The 11,768-nt window shown below is 60.0% G+C and overlaps 1 long non-coding RNA gene across 1 annotated transcript; it reads left to right on the top strand.

Annotated features, from left to right (window-relative positions):
* Window positions 1-6,041: 6,041 nt before the first annotated feature.
* LOC129646870 (uncharacterized) lies at window positions 6,042-9,160 on the top strand. Its single transcript, XR_008712205.1, has 3 exons — window positions 6,042-7,244; window positions 7,320-7,476; window positions 8,651-9,160. It is a non-coding gene; the product is annotated as an uncharacterized LOC129646870 (long non-coding RNA).
* The last annotated feature ends 2,608 nt before the right edge of the window (window positions 9,161-11,768 follow it).

Below are 11,768 nucleotides of genomic sequence, written 5' to 3' on the forward strand. Positions count from 1 at the left end.
GAGAGGGGGGCCTGGTTTGGAGTCGCCAGGGTCCTCGGCAGAAGCAGGGTCGTTTCAGTCCCAGACAGGGGAAGCAGCTGGGTGGCGCACAGAATCTCCCAAAGGGTGGGGGGTGGAGTGGGACAAGCCTGGGCCGGCAAGTAGGGACAAAGAGGGCGCCAGCACACCTGGCGCCGGGCAGCCTGAGCCCGCCAGGCCAGATTCAAAGAGGAGCGGAGGCTGTGATTGGTGGCCCGGGTGCCTCGCTCCACCCCTTCTCTCTCACCTCCCAGGCAGCTGGGAAAGAGGGCTGGAGTAGAGAAGGCCCTTCATCCTAAATCCTTAAGCACCTAGCGGTGGACTGGCTGGCAGTGAGCTCAATTAACCCCCTCCTGTGCTGCGAGCCCTGCCAGGACCCTGTCTGGCTTTCTGGCACCGCCGTCAGCCCCAGCGACTCCCCGAGCCGCTGGGCTTGGGTACTCGGGTCTCAGGTCATCCAAACAACCCAACTCTGAGCCATCCTGCAGTTCGCGGCCTCCTCAACTCGTTTTTTCCCTAGCCCGTCCTCTCGGGAGTGTCCTCTGACCCTTTTCCCAGTGCAAATACAGGCGCCGGCCAGCCTCTCGGAAGGGACAGCTTCCTGGGCTCTAGCCCCTTTCCACTTGGGCACCCCGGCCTCTGTGCTGCAGACCCGGCCCTCTGGGCGTCCCTGCGGGGCGGTGGCCCAGACCGCCCTACCCTGCCTGGGTCCCGGGGGACCCCGCGCCCAGTTGGGAGCTGGGTGGGGTGGGGGGTGAGGTTGGGCGCATAGATTGCGAGACTCTGCGGATGATCAGCCTGGGGGTGTTGGGCAGGAACCCGACCCCCGCCTGCGTCCCGACCCCGGTGCAGATGGCGAGGTGCGGGCGGTCCCGGGCCACAGTTTGGGGCTCGGGTTTCGGCCGCAAGGGGCCTTCTGAGGCCGCGGCCAATCACCGCCCGACCCGGCCTCCCCTCAGCGGCCGGCAGCCAATCGCGGCCCGGCCCGGCCGCCCCCGCCCCGCCGCGTCCTTTGTTCCAGCTCGCCCCGGCGGCCCCGGTGGCCGGGCTCCCGGACCCCGGCCTCTGGCCTTGCGACTTCCGGCCCGAGCGGACCCAGCGGCATGCACGTGCCCGTGTACCCGGTGTGTGCACGCGCGTGTGTGCCGGGTCCGCCCTGCCTGCCCCAGGGGCATTCCGGGTCCGGCCACCGGCACAGGCCTTGCCCACTCGCATGTCCCTAGATGGCCTGGCCAAAGCCCCAGAAAAGCTCTTCCGAGAGACTGGACTTGGACCATGGGCGGGGGGCTCCGAGTGAGCATCAGGACTGGGCAGTGGTCCAGCTGAGGCCCCACCTTTCCTTCCTGGGCCGCGGTTTTCCTCGCTCTCTCACGCTTCCTTGCCTTTGCTCAGGCTGCTTCCTTGTCTGTGCCTTTCAGATTGTTGTTGTTTAGTTGCTAAGTTGTGTGGGACTCTTTGTGACCCCCATGGTCTGTAGCCGGCCAAGCCCCTCTGTCCATGGGATTTCCCAGGCGAAGAATACTGGAGTGGGTTGCATTCCCTTCTCCAGGGGTTCTTGTTGGACCAGGGATCAAACCCGTGTCTCCTGTGCTGGCAGGGGGATTCTTTACCACCAGCCACCTGGGATACCTGCACCTGATGAGCAAGGAGTCTTCCCTCCGGACCTGCCTTGGGGTCACATCCTCTGTGACGGCCTGTGAGGGCAGCAGATTCCCCCTCCTATGCCCTCATCACTCACCCGTCACATGGTCCCCTCTAGTCTGGGATCTACATCAACTGCCAAGGGACTTAGACTTGGCAGCACCGAGTCCTCATCCCAAATACTTGGGGGGTCACATAGACCTTCAGACCTATTCTTGGTTCCACTTGAAACGGAGGCTTGTTATCCCAGGCCTGCTGAAGGGATTAAAAAAGCTAAAATCTGCAAAGAACAGAGTGAGTGCCTGATCACCCACACAGACTGCCCTGCCATGCCATGGCCTTGCCCTCCCAGAGTCCCTGCCTCTTCCAAGTTCCCAAATCCAGTGGACGTTCCTCTTGCTCTTCCTCCCCTCCTCTTAGTCCCCTCCCAAGACCTCCCGGCCTTCTGCTCAGGACTCCATCCTCAGTCCCCTTCTTCCCTTATTTCCTCCATGAGCTCATCCACTCCCAGACCTCCATCTGCCCAGCCTGGATCTGTCTTCTGGGTCCTCTGGAGACCTCCACCTGGACATCACTCAGCATCTCAAACCCAGGTGTGGTAAACTAAAGGTCTTCATCCAGCCACACCTGCTCCTATGCCTGTAAAGGACTCACATCTTCATCACTGCCCAGATGTGACCCAGGTGTCATCCCCACCCCCACCTGCTTGCTCACCATCCACTCTGACCATATCTTTGGCTCCCAGATCTGGCTGTCCCCATTTTCCCAGGGCCAGTGTCTTCCTTGGCCCATACTCTTGTCCTTTTTACTATCTCTTCTAATTGGCCTCTTGCTCTCTGTCTCCCTAGTTCTGCAGGGCCCACTGCTTACAAGATTCCTCCTCCCCCTGGTCTCAGCATTCAGGTCCAACTCCTAGGTGTAACTGGTAGGGCCCTGTCATCTGGCCCTGCCTGCCTTTCCGTCTCAGCCACAGGCACACGAGTACTTCAGTTGATAGCCCTTGACACAGCAAGGTGGTTGAGAGTGGGTCCACCTTCCCAGGGCTCCTGCAGAGGAGTGATGCCAGGCGCGGGGCGGTCAGAGGAACAGTGAAAACTGTGAAGTAGAACTAGCTCAGCAAACAGGTTCTGCACACAGGCACACCTGGGTCTGGGTTATGGCTCTGCACTTGCCTGCTCTGTGACTTTGGCTTTGTGACTCACCCTCTCTGGCTCTCATGTCCCAGATGGGTTTAATACCATCTCTTTGAAGGGCCAGAGGAGAACATAGGACTCAGGGCCAAGAATGGGCAGGGGCTGCCCACCCCCACCCCGACCCCAGGTGCTCCCCAGAGCTTGAGCTTCTAAGTCACCTGGGGGCGGGGCAGAGCCTGGGCTGAAAGAGCCAGTTGGGAGGCCTGGGCGAGGAGGGAAAGGGGCGCGGGGGGAGGAGAGGAGGGGAAGCTGACAAAAGAGACCAGCTGCTGTTTGCACACAAACCCCAAGTTGATAATGAGTGGAGGGGCGGGGGTGGGGCGGGAACTGTCTTGGCAGGAGCCTCTGCCAGCTGAAGAGTCTGCCCAGGATCTCTGTGCCCCTCCCTCCACTGCCCCCAACCCTGGGCCCTCCCTGCTTGCACCCAGCTGTACATCTGCCCCTAGGACTGCGGGCCGGCCGGGGAGAGCAGGAAGAGCCTAGAGAGGGGGATCTGGCCCCTCAGCCCAAGGCTCAAATCCACCCGCTCGGGCTGCACTTGTCCTGAGAGCAGTCGTGGGGAAGCCCACAGGAAGGGCTGGGACCCAGGGGGGCCCAAGGGTGTCCGAGGACTCAGAGCCAGCCCAGACTCCCTGCCTCTGAGCTCCCGGCCAGAACGGAGGCCCTGAGTGGAGCTCGGAGGGCCCAGAGCTTGGAGAAGAGACAAGGCTCCCAGATAGGAGGCCGGGACGAGTCCACTGACCCCGGGGCCTCCCACAGGGGCAGAGCGACAGACCAGGGCTAAGGGGGAAGGCGGAAGTCTGTCAGCTCCCCCCACCCCGGCCCCTGGCCCCCAGTCATGCCAGAGGGCCCCTGGGTTGCCCATCAGACAGGGGGCAGATAAACAAGGCCTGAGGAAGACCAGCTGGGACCCTGGGTGTCAGGAGTGGGACCCCCACTCCAGTCACGCCTGCTGGGAGGGTCATGGACCGGCCCTGCTCCATCTGTGCCCATCTCCCCAGCCCCCAGGGTCTGGCGGGCCCTTCGGCATCTCCCCGGGGCAAAGAGCTCCCCTCTCCCACAGCTGGCTCCTGCCATGGGGGCTGTGGGTGCAGCTGACAGGCTCAGCCTGTGAAGAAGCGCGCACCAGCCTAGCAACAGGTTCCCAGGGGCTGGGAGAGGCAGCACCAGGTGGGGAGGGCAGCTCCCATGCCCTACCCTCCTCCGCCCCCACCCCATGCCTGAGCGCCCTGTTAACACCTGCTCCAGAAGAGGGTTAGCTCCAAGACCGAGAGGCAGGATCCAGCACAGTGCACCTCCTGGGGCTTTGGGCTTCTGCAGGCCAGACTCTAAGGAGTGGAGGGCCATGCTCTGCAGGGGCAGCCTCGGGGGCAGGGGTGGGGGGGAACCTCCTCTTTGTCGAACCTGAGCCCTGGGACGGACACATCTGGAGAGAGGCCTGACCCTCTGGGCTCCTTCTCAGCCATTGACTTTTCTTCTCTCAAGGCTGGAGGGGGACTGAATGCCGTGGGAGGGAAGGAGGACAGTCCAGGGAGTTGGGAGAGCTGGACAAAGGCTGGGCAGTGGGACTGGGAGGGGCACAGGAGACAGTGAGCAGGAGGCTTGAATTCCAAGGCGAATAAGGGGTGTTTTTCCTGAGGTCCGTGGGAATGACCGAGGATGCTGAGGAAGAAGCAATGAGACAGACAGGGCCATGGGGAGACCTTGGCCACAGTCCGGTGAGAGGCGGTGGCCAGGTGGGTCTGGGCACAGAGGAGTCGTGGTCCTGGTGTAGGGATAACACCGGGGGTCCTGGGGTCACGAAGGCCTGGCTCCCAGTCCCCATCATGAGCCTCTCTGGGGCTCAGCTCCTGCAGCTGTAATTTGGGGGTGCTATGAGGCCTCCCTGGCAGGTTGATCAGGAGGGCTGGATGATGGAAGGCGTGCGGCAGTGCTCCTGAAGGTGAACTGTTGTCACTAGTGGGAGGAGGAGTGGCTTGAATGGGGCTCGGGCTCCTGAGTCACAGGTGGCCTCTTCGAGGTCAGAGGCGCACACCATGGTTCACTTCCCCTCCTGGGGGTGGGGGGCAGTGGGCGCACAGGGAGAAGGTTGATGGGCTGGGGGGTGGGGCTCAGAAGTGCACGATGTGTCCCTGAGCCCAAGTTCGGCCTGGGCAAGAACAGGGTTGCTGGCGTGGTGGCGCGCAGAAGCCTGGGTGCCACAGGGAAAAAGTGGGGCGGGGTCAGGAAGCCAGCACCCCACAACGGCCCAGGTGGTGAGTGGGGCTGGACCCTGAAGCCTGTCTGAGTGCAGAGAGGAAGCTCTCCCATTCCCAGTGTGTGCTCAGGCGCCCATTTTGCCAAGCCTGAATGAATGCGTGTTCAGGCGTTGCACCCTCAGGATGGAGAAGGCCCGCTTAAGACCCCAAGCCCAGTGCTGAGAAGGCCAGCCCGGTGCCACCCTGAGAGGGGACCAGGCTGGCTGGGGCCCAAAGCCTTACCCGGCCCACCCTCCCAGGCCCAGGCCACAGAGGAGGCATTGATGGCAAAAGAGGCACCCAGAGGCTGCTGCAGCTGGGGCAACGTGGGCATCACTGGGCTGGCAGGGGAAGGATGATCCTCGGGCTCCAGGGCCCACGTCTGAGCATCTGGGGTCAGTGAGGGAACCCCAGGCATCCTTGCCTTGAGAGACTTCCACGTGGCAGGTAGGCGGGGCGCCTGACTCAGGGCCCGCACAGCCCAGAAGGAAACACCTTGGACCTTCCCTCCCAAGTGTTGGCAGAAGGCAGAGGGCCCCCCTCTGGCCTCATAGTGGGTGGTTTCAGCCCTGCCTAGACTCCGTCAGTGACCCTCCAGCACCAGGCAGAATCAGGGCACCTGTGCCTGGCCCACCTCTCAGGCTTTGCTCCCCCTCACCAACCAGAGCTTCCACTCGCCTGGCATGCCCCCACTCCCTCTCTGATTCTCTGCCCTCTGTGCTCGGAGCCCACTGGGGTCCCCATCCACCTTGCCTGCCTGTTTTCAGGCTTTCCCCTACCCCTCAAGCCTCAGCTCAGCTTGCCTCCCCCACAGAACCTTCTAGGATTTCTCCAGGCCAGTTGAGGCCCTCCCAGGCTCTCCCTGCATTTTGCAGGCACCTCCGGTGTCCTTATCATCTTAATTATCATGATAGATTCTAATTACTCACAGGCAGAACTGCTTAGGGACAAAAGGGCTCTTCCTCTCTTTCCCCTCATAGGCAGCAAATAAACATTAGAGAGGCCAGTGGCCAACTCTGCCCCCCCGGAAGCCTTTCGCTGATGCCCACGTGAGCTGCCCACTCCAGGGACCACCTGGCCAGGGTGCTTTCAGAACAGGCAACTGCTTCAGAGCAAGCCAGGCCCCATTCACCTGTCCCTGAGCCCAGGGAGACAGATGTGTGCCGAGAGGCACCCACACAGACAGGCACTCAAACACACCTGCACACACAAATGAGTACGAGCACATGTGTGCACACACACTGACACATTCCTACGCAGCCAGATATGCACACACCTACACATGCATGCACACATACAAACACACATAGACACATCTGCGGACACGTACACCCAAGACCTACTCACATAACGCATACCCTCACAGACACATAGGTACACTTGCACACACAGAACGTACTTGCACACACAAGGACCCACCAGTGCACAACCCTGCCAGGCCTCAGCGCGGGGAGGAGGAACTGCTAATCTAGGCTCCCCAGCTGCCACTGCCTTCCTCCCGGAGCCCCCAGGCCGGCAGGGGGCGCCCGAGGCCCCTTCCGTCTGGGCCCAGCCCTGGCGGGAGGGAGCGCGCGCGGGTGCCACCCACCCTCCGCCCTCCCAAGCTAGGTCCCCTTTGTTCCCCCACCCGGAAAGAGGCCACCGCGCCGGGGAAGCACCCAGCCACAGAGTCCTCCAGGCGCCGATCCTGCGCTTTCGTCTTGGTCCCGGAGATGACCGAGTCCCGCACACGGACCGCCACGACCACAGGGAGGGAGAGCCAGCTCATCATCGCCCACTGCCGGTCAGGCAGAACCATGCGGGCCCCCAGGGCCCCCGCAAGCCCACCAACTCACAGGCCTGCAGCCCTGCCCCCTATCCCCTTGTCGCCCTGAAAGTTTGTTAAGTGTTCTCCCCTGGGAGAGGGCCACCCAGGAACATTGAAACAAGAGCAAGAATCCCAGAGGCAAGCCTTCCATCCTTCCCTTCTGCCAGTGTCCAGCTCTTCTGGCCCCAAGGAGCCTCCAGTGAGGACTTTGATTCCTAAAGAACAGAAGCCTGGGGGCCTCCCTCTCCTCTCACCCTGAAACCTGGAATCCTGGAGCTGTGCTAGGCAGAGATTATATACAACGGAGTCATTTAAGACCTGCCTCTGCTGCTAAGTTCTGGGCCTTGGGTGAGTGCGTGACCCTTCTGAGCCTCAGTTTTCCCATCTTTAAAATGGGCTTCCCTGAAATTCTCTACCTTGCAGGTGGATGTGAGAATACACAACTTGGTGGAGACCTGGTGTGGGGCCTGGCGCACAGTGAGTGGAAGCTGGCTCCTCACCCTGTGGTGATTCCTGGGTGCTGACCCCTTTCCTGACTGAGCCCCTGGACAAGGTTTGGACCCCAGCAGAGAGCCCCACAGTACGTGCTCACTAAACCCTGGGACCTGCCCAGGATGGGGCAGCCTGGGGATGCTGCACCTGTGCCATCAGCAAACTGCGTGTGTCAGGGAGAGCCTGGCAAGACACCAGGCCATGTTTTTCAAGTGGTTGGTTTCTCCGGGATGCAGGGCTGGGCTCTCAACTGAGGTTCTTCCTCCTTGTTCAGGAGGGAGGGCTCGGCTGGCTCCCGCCTTCTACTCCTCCCCACCCCCTTCCCAGTTGTCCACCATAATTAGTCTCTCTGTGGCTTGGGAGGGGGTATCTGCACCTCCTCTCCACCCCCAGACTCAGGCTCGCCAAGGGAGAGGGTCCACCCGCCCTCAGGGGCATTGCTGCCCTCATGCAGGCAGATGGGGAGCCCTGGCCAAGCCTGTGGCAGAGGTGGGCACTCCTGCCCTCGCCCTCAGCCTGGCCCCTTGCTCAGTGGTCAGCCATGCATGGGGCTCGGCAGGGCCCAGGAGGCTACTCTGGTCATTAACGGCCGGCCTCACTCCAAGTGAATTAGCTGGTCCTCAGGGAGTGAGCACTGAGGTCTGCAGGCTCCTGGCACCGGCCAGTGATTCATTCAACATAGAGGCCAGCAGCATCCCTGCCCCCAGCCCAGCGGCCTGACTGGGGGCCGGGGCGCAGGGCTGGTACCCAGAGCAGCCAAGGCTGCCTGTCCTTCTGCCCCTGTCATCCTGTTCATTGGGCTGCTCCCCGCTGGCTCCGTGGCACTTGCCTCCATCCACCAGCCCCTCCCACACACAGGCCTAGTGGCCTTGGACCTGCACCCAGCTTCCGCCAACCTGGCCTGCCCCACCAGGCTCTGTCTCCTGCTCCCTTTGTCCCCTGGGTACCTTGAGTGACCGGAGGGAGGCCCCCTCATCCTTTTCCCTCCTCCCTCTGTGCCTTCCTGACCCTCTTCAACCGAAGCCCTGGTATCCACTTAACTGGTCTTGATGAAAAACAGAAGCTCAGTCTATGCATAGGAGGTTCCTGGTAGCTAGCTGCCTGGGACCAGTTCCTGCCAGGGGCCCTCAGGCCAGGCACCCCCGGCCCTTCTTAGAACTAAGGTGGGTGGGGAAAGCACAACCTTGGTCTCTGCCACAGAAGCCCTCAGGAGCCCACATGCATCCCCTTGATGACCACCCTCCGCACTTTCATTTACTCAGCAGGAGCCAGGTGTTGAGAGGCCGGTGCTGCTGAATGAATGAGTGGATGCCCTCCCCACACAGAAGCAACTTCTCTTCATCAACACTTATGACTCACATCTTGTCAAATCTCTCCAGCTTGAAAACCTTCCTCCTGCAGCTGCCAATTGGAGAGCATCCACATTTCATGGCCAGAGACCTGAATTCCGGGGCCGGCCGGTTGTCCGCGAGCTGGATGATCACTCCTTTGAGCCAGCCGTTCCCTGTGGTCGTGCGGGGCTTGCCGTCCCCCAGGCTGGCTCTGAGGATTAGACGCATTTTATCTTGTGCAGGGAACACAGGGCATGGAGATACCACCCAAAGACAGCCACCGCGGACTCACTCCAAGTGTTCTTCCTAGGGGGGCTCCCTAGCACATATGTGGACAATTTCCCCTGTATTGTTCTATAATCCTTGATGGTTGCTCTATAATTGCTCTCAAATGGTTTAATCATAATAAATAGCATCTGCAGAGCAGTTTACAAACTGTAACTCTTCCTGCACCCCCCCTCCCACCTTTACAAAAAGAAACAGGCTCAGAGAAGTTAATGAACTTCTCTAAGACCTCACAGTGAGCAAGGAGGCAGAGCTCACCCCTCCCCAGGCTGTGGGGCTGGCGGTCCCCAGGCCACTGTGTCTTCAGGTCACTGTATCCCCAGTTCTGGGCAGGGGGGGGAGGCACAGGGAGCCTGGCAGAAGACATGGAGGCTGTCTGAGATCTGACGGCTGGTGGGGAGGGGGCATTTCACCAGGTGTGAGGGTGTCCAGGCAGGATTGTATGCTCACCTGTGGGTGCAGGTAGGTGTTTAGGCTGAGACCAGGTGACCCCCAAAGGGGGCTTATTTAGGGGTTGTACTTCCCAGAGTGAGATGTGGAACCAGCTTAGTGTCACAAACCCTTTCTGTTCTTAGGTTTAGGTGACTCAGAAACTTCTAGAAAAAGACTGGGCCAAATGAAATGCTTCCATTAGAACGGGAAGCAGTGCTTCCATTGCTTCCAGTCTCACTCAGATAGACTGTTTTATTAGCTGTTTGTTTGATTTGCTTGTGTGCTGTTGTTTTGGTCAGAAAACAGGCCCGAGGAAAGTACGTGGACTGCGCCCATGAGCAAAGAGAGGTGAGAATGGAAGGTGGCGACAGCAAAGCAGAGCCCGTGTGAAGGGGATGCGGCAGGGAGGAGCGATCAGCAGGGGAGGCCCCAATCCACCCAGAGTAGCCTCCTCATCTTTGAGTCCAGTTTGGAAGATGCCTCCTCTGGGAAGCCCTCCCTGACTGCTCAGCAGAACTTGTCTGCTCTCTCCCTGGGTTCTCCCTGTTGTGGCCCTTGTTACACTCATTGTATACTTTCCACACTGTGCCTGCCTCCCTCAGTGGGCGGTGATCAGGGAGGGAGCCTGTGTGTGGATGCTAACACTTGGGAATGCTTGAAAATATAGAGAAATACAAAGGAAACTAAAGCAAACACCTGTGTACCTGCAGAGAGGGGCTCTGTGCACCAACCCCTAGATGGGAGGGGTGCCAACATGACTGCAAACACGGCAAGCACACGCTCATATTCGCGCATGCGTGAACACACATGTCTGGCTCACAGTAACGAAACCTGTCACCAGACATGGCTATGTGTTCACAATTGCACTTCCAATGCACGTGCACACCCATAATCAGTAGGTGGGAGGACTGCAATGGGGCCTGGTCCAGAGAAGGAAGTTGGGCCAAGGCCAGGGGTGTGGCTGCTGCGCGCCGGCCGTGTGCCTGTCTGCCAACGGTGTCCAGGCCAGCACCAGGCCTGCCCCCAGCTGTCACTTTCACTGTGTGCTTCTGTCCTGATTGGCAAGGCCGCCCCATCAATGGAGAGCCCACAAGGAAGCCACCAGGGTTGGGGCTCCCTGACCATATTTCTGGGGTTTCAGGCTGCAACACTTCCTGGCCTTTCCTGCTGGCCCCTGTGGCTCCTGGATGACGTACACACGGGCACAGCCACTGTGGACAGATAAGGACTGAGGTCCCCTGGGAGGTGGATCCGTGGGCAGGGATCAGAGCCTTCAGGGTGGAGCTGGGTGACCTTGGGGCTAATACCACCAACCACACCGCCCCAGTGCCTTGAAAGGCAACCATCGCAAGCTCTGTGTGCGGAGAAGAGAAATTACCACCAAGTAATGATAAAGGGGCTTCCCTGGTGGCTCGGCTGGGAAGGAATGCACCTGCCAATGCAGGAGACTCCAGAGATGCGAGTTTGATCCCTAGGTCAGGAAGATCCCCTGGAGAAGAAAATGGCAATCCTGTCCAGGATTCTTGCCTGGAAAATTCCTGGCAAGGAATTTTGAGGAGAGGAGCCTGGCGGGCTACAGTCCACAGGGTCACAAAGCGTTGGACATGACTGAGCACACACACAACAAGCTCTAAGTTGTAGGCTGCTTTCCTATTCAGATGTGAACAAAATGACTGCTGCCCAGTGTACTGCAAGAGCTCCAGTCTCCCTCCCCGTATTCCACAAGCACTTCAGTTCTCTCCATCTGACCCCAGCTCAGCTCTAGGCCTGCGCGGGCACATCTGGGGCTTCAAAACTCAGCTGGACTCAAAGGCTCTGAGCCTCAGATGGCAGCTTGGAATTTGAAGAGGGTCCCCTCCACATTGCACTGGGAACTTGTGAGCCCCTTGGGAGCCTGTGGCCTTCCCCAGGAAGCCAGTTCAGGGAATGAAGGGGCGCCAGGCTGGGTAGTGGCTCTTTCCAGTGTGCTGCGGGGTCCCCTGAGGGACCACCGGGGTTCAGCCGGGGAGAAACCCAGGTTGACAGTCCCAAGAAAGAGGTGGAGAGGCAGTCGGTGGCCCCCGTGTTCTGCCCTCCGGGGGCTTGTTCCTGGGAGGGTTGGATCACACCTTCTTGTCCTGAGCAGTCTGCCAGCACTCAGGCCATCCGTTCCCTGTTGAGGACAGAGCCAAAGCTCAACTATCTGGTGGGAGCACCATAGAGGGGCCATAGAGAGCAGAGGCAGATTTTTCAATCATCCTTAAATAATGCAGTGGATTTTACCATTTCTTGGAAAGTCCCCACAAAGTCAAGAGAATGATAACAGGGAAATGGAGTGGGATGGGAGGGAAAT

This window comes from Bubalus kerabau, chromosome 3 (assembly GCF_029407905.1).
Source record: "Bubalus kerabau isolate K-KA32 ecotype Philippines breed swamp buffalo chromosome 3, PCC_UOA_SB_1v2, whole genome shotgun sequence".
Lineage (NCBI taxonomy): Eukaryota > Metazoa > Chordata > Mammalia > Artiodactyla > Bovidae > Bubalus > Bubalus kerabau.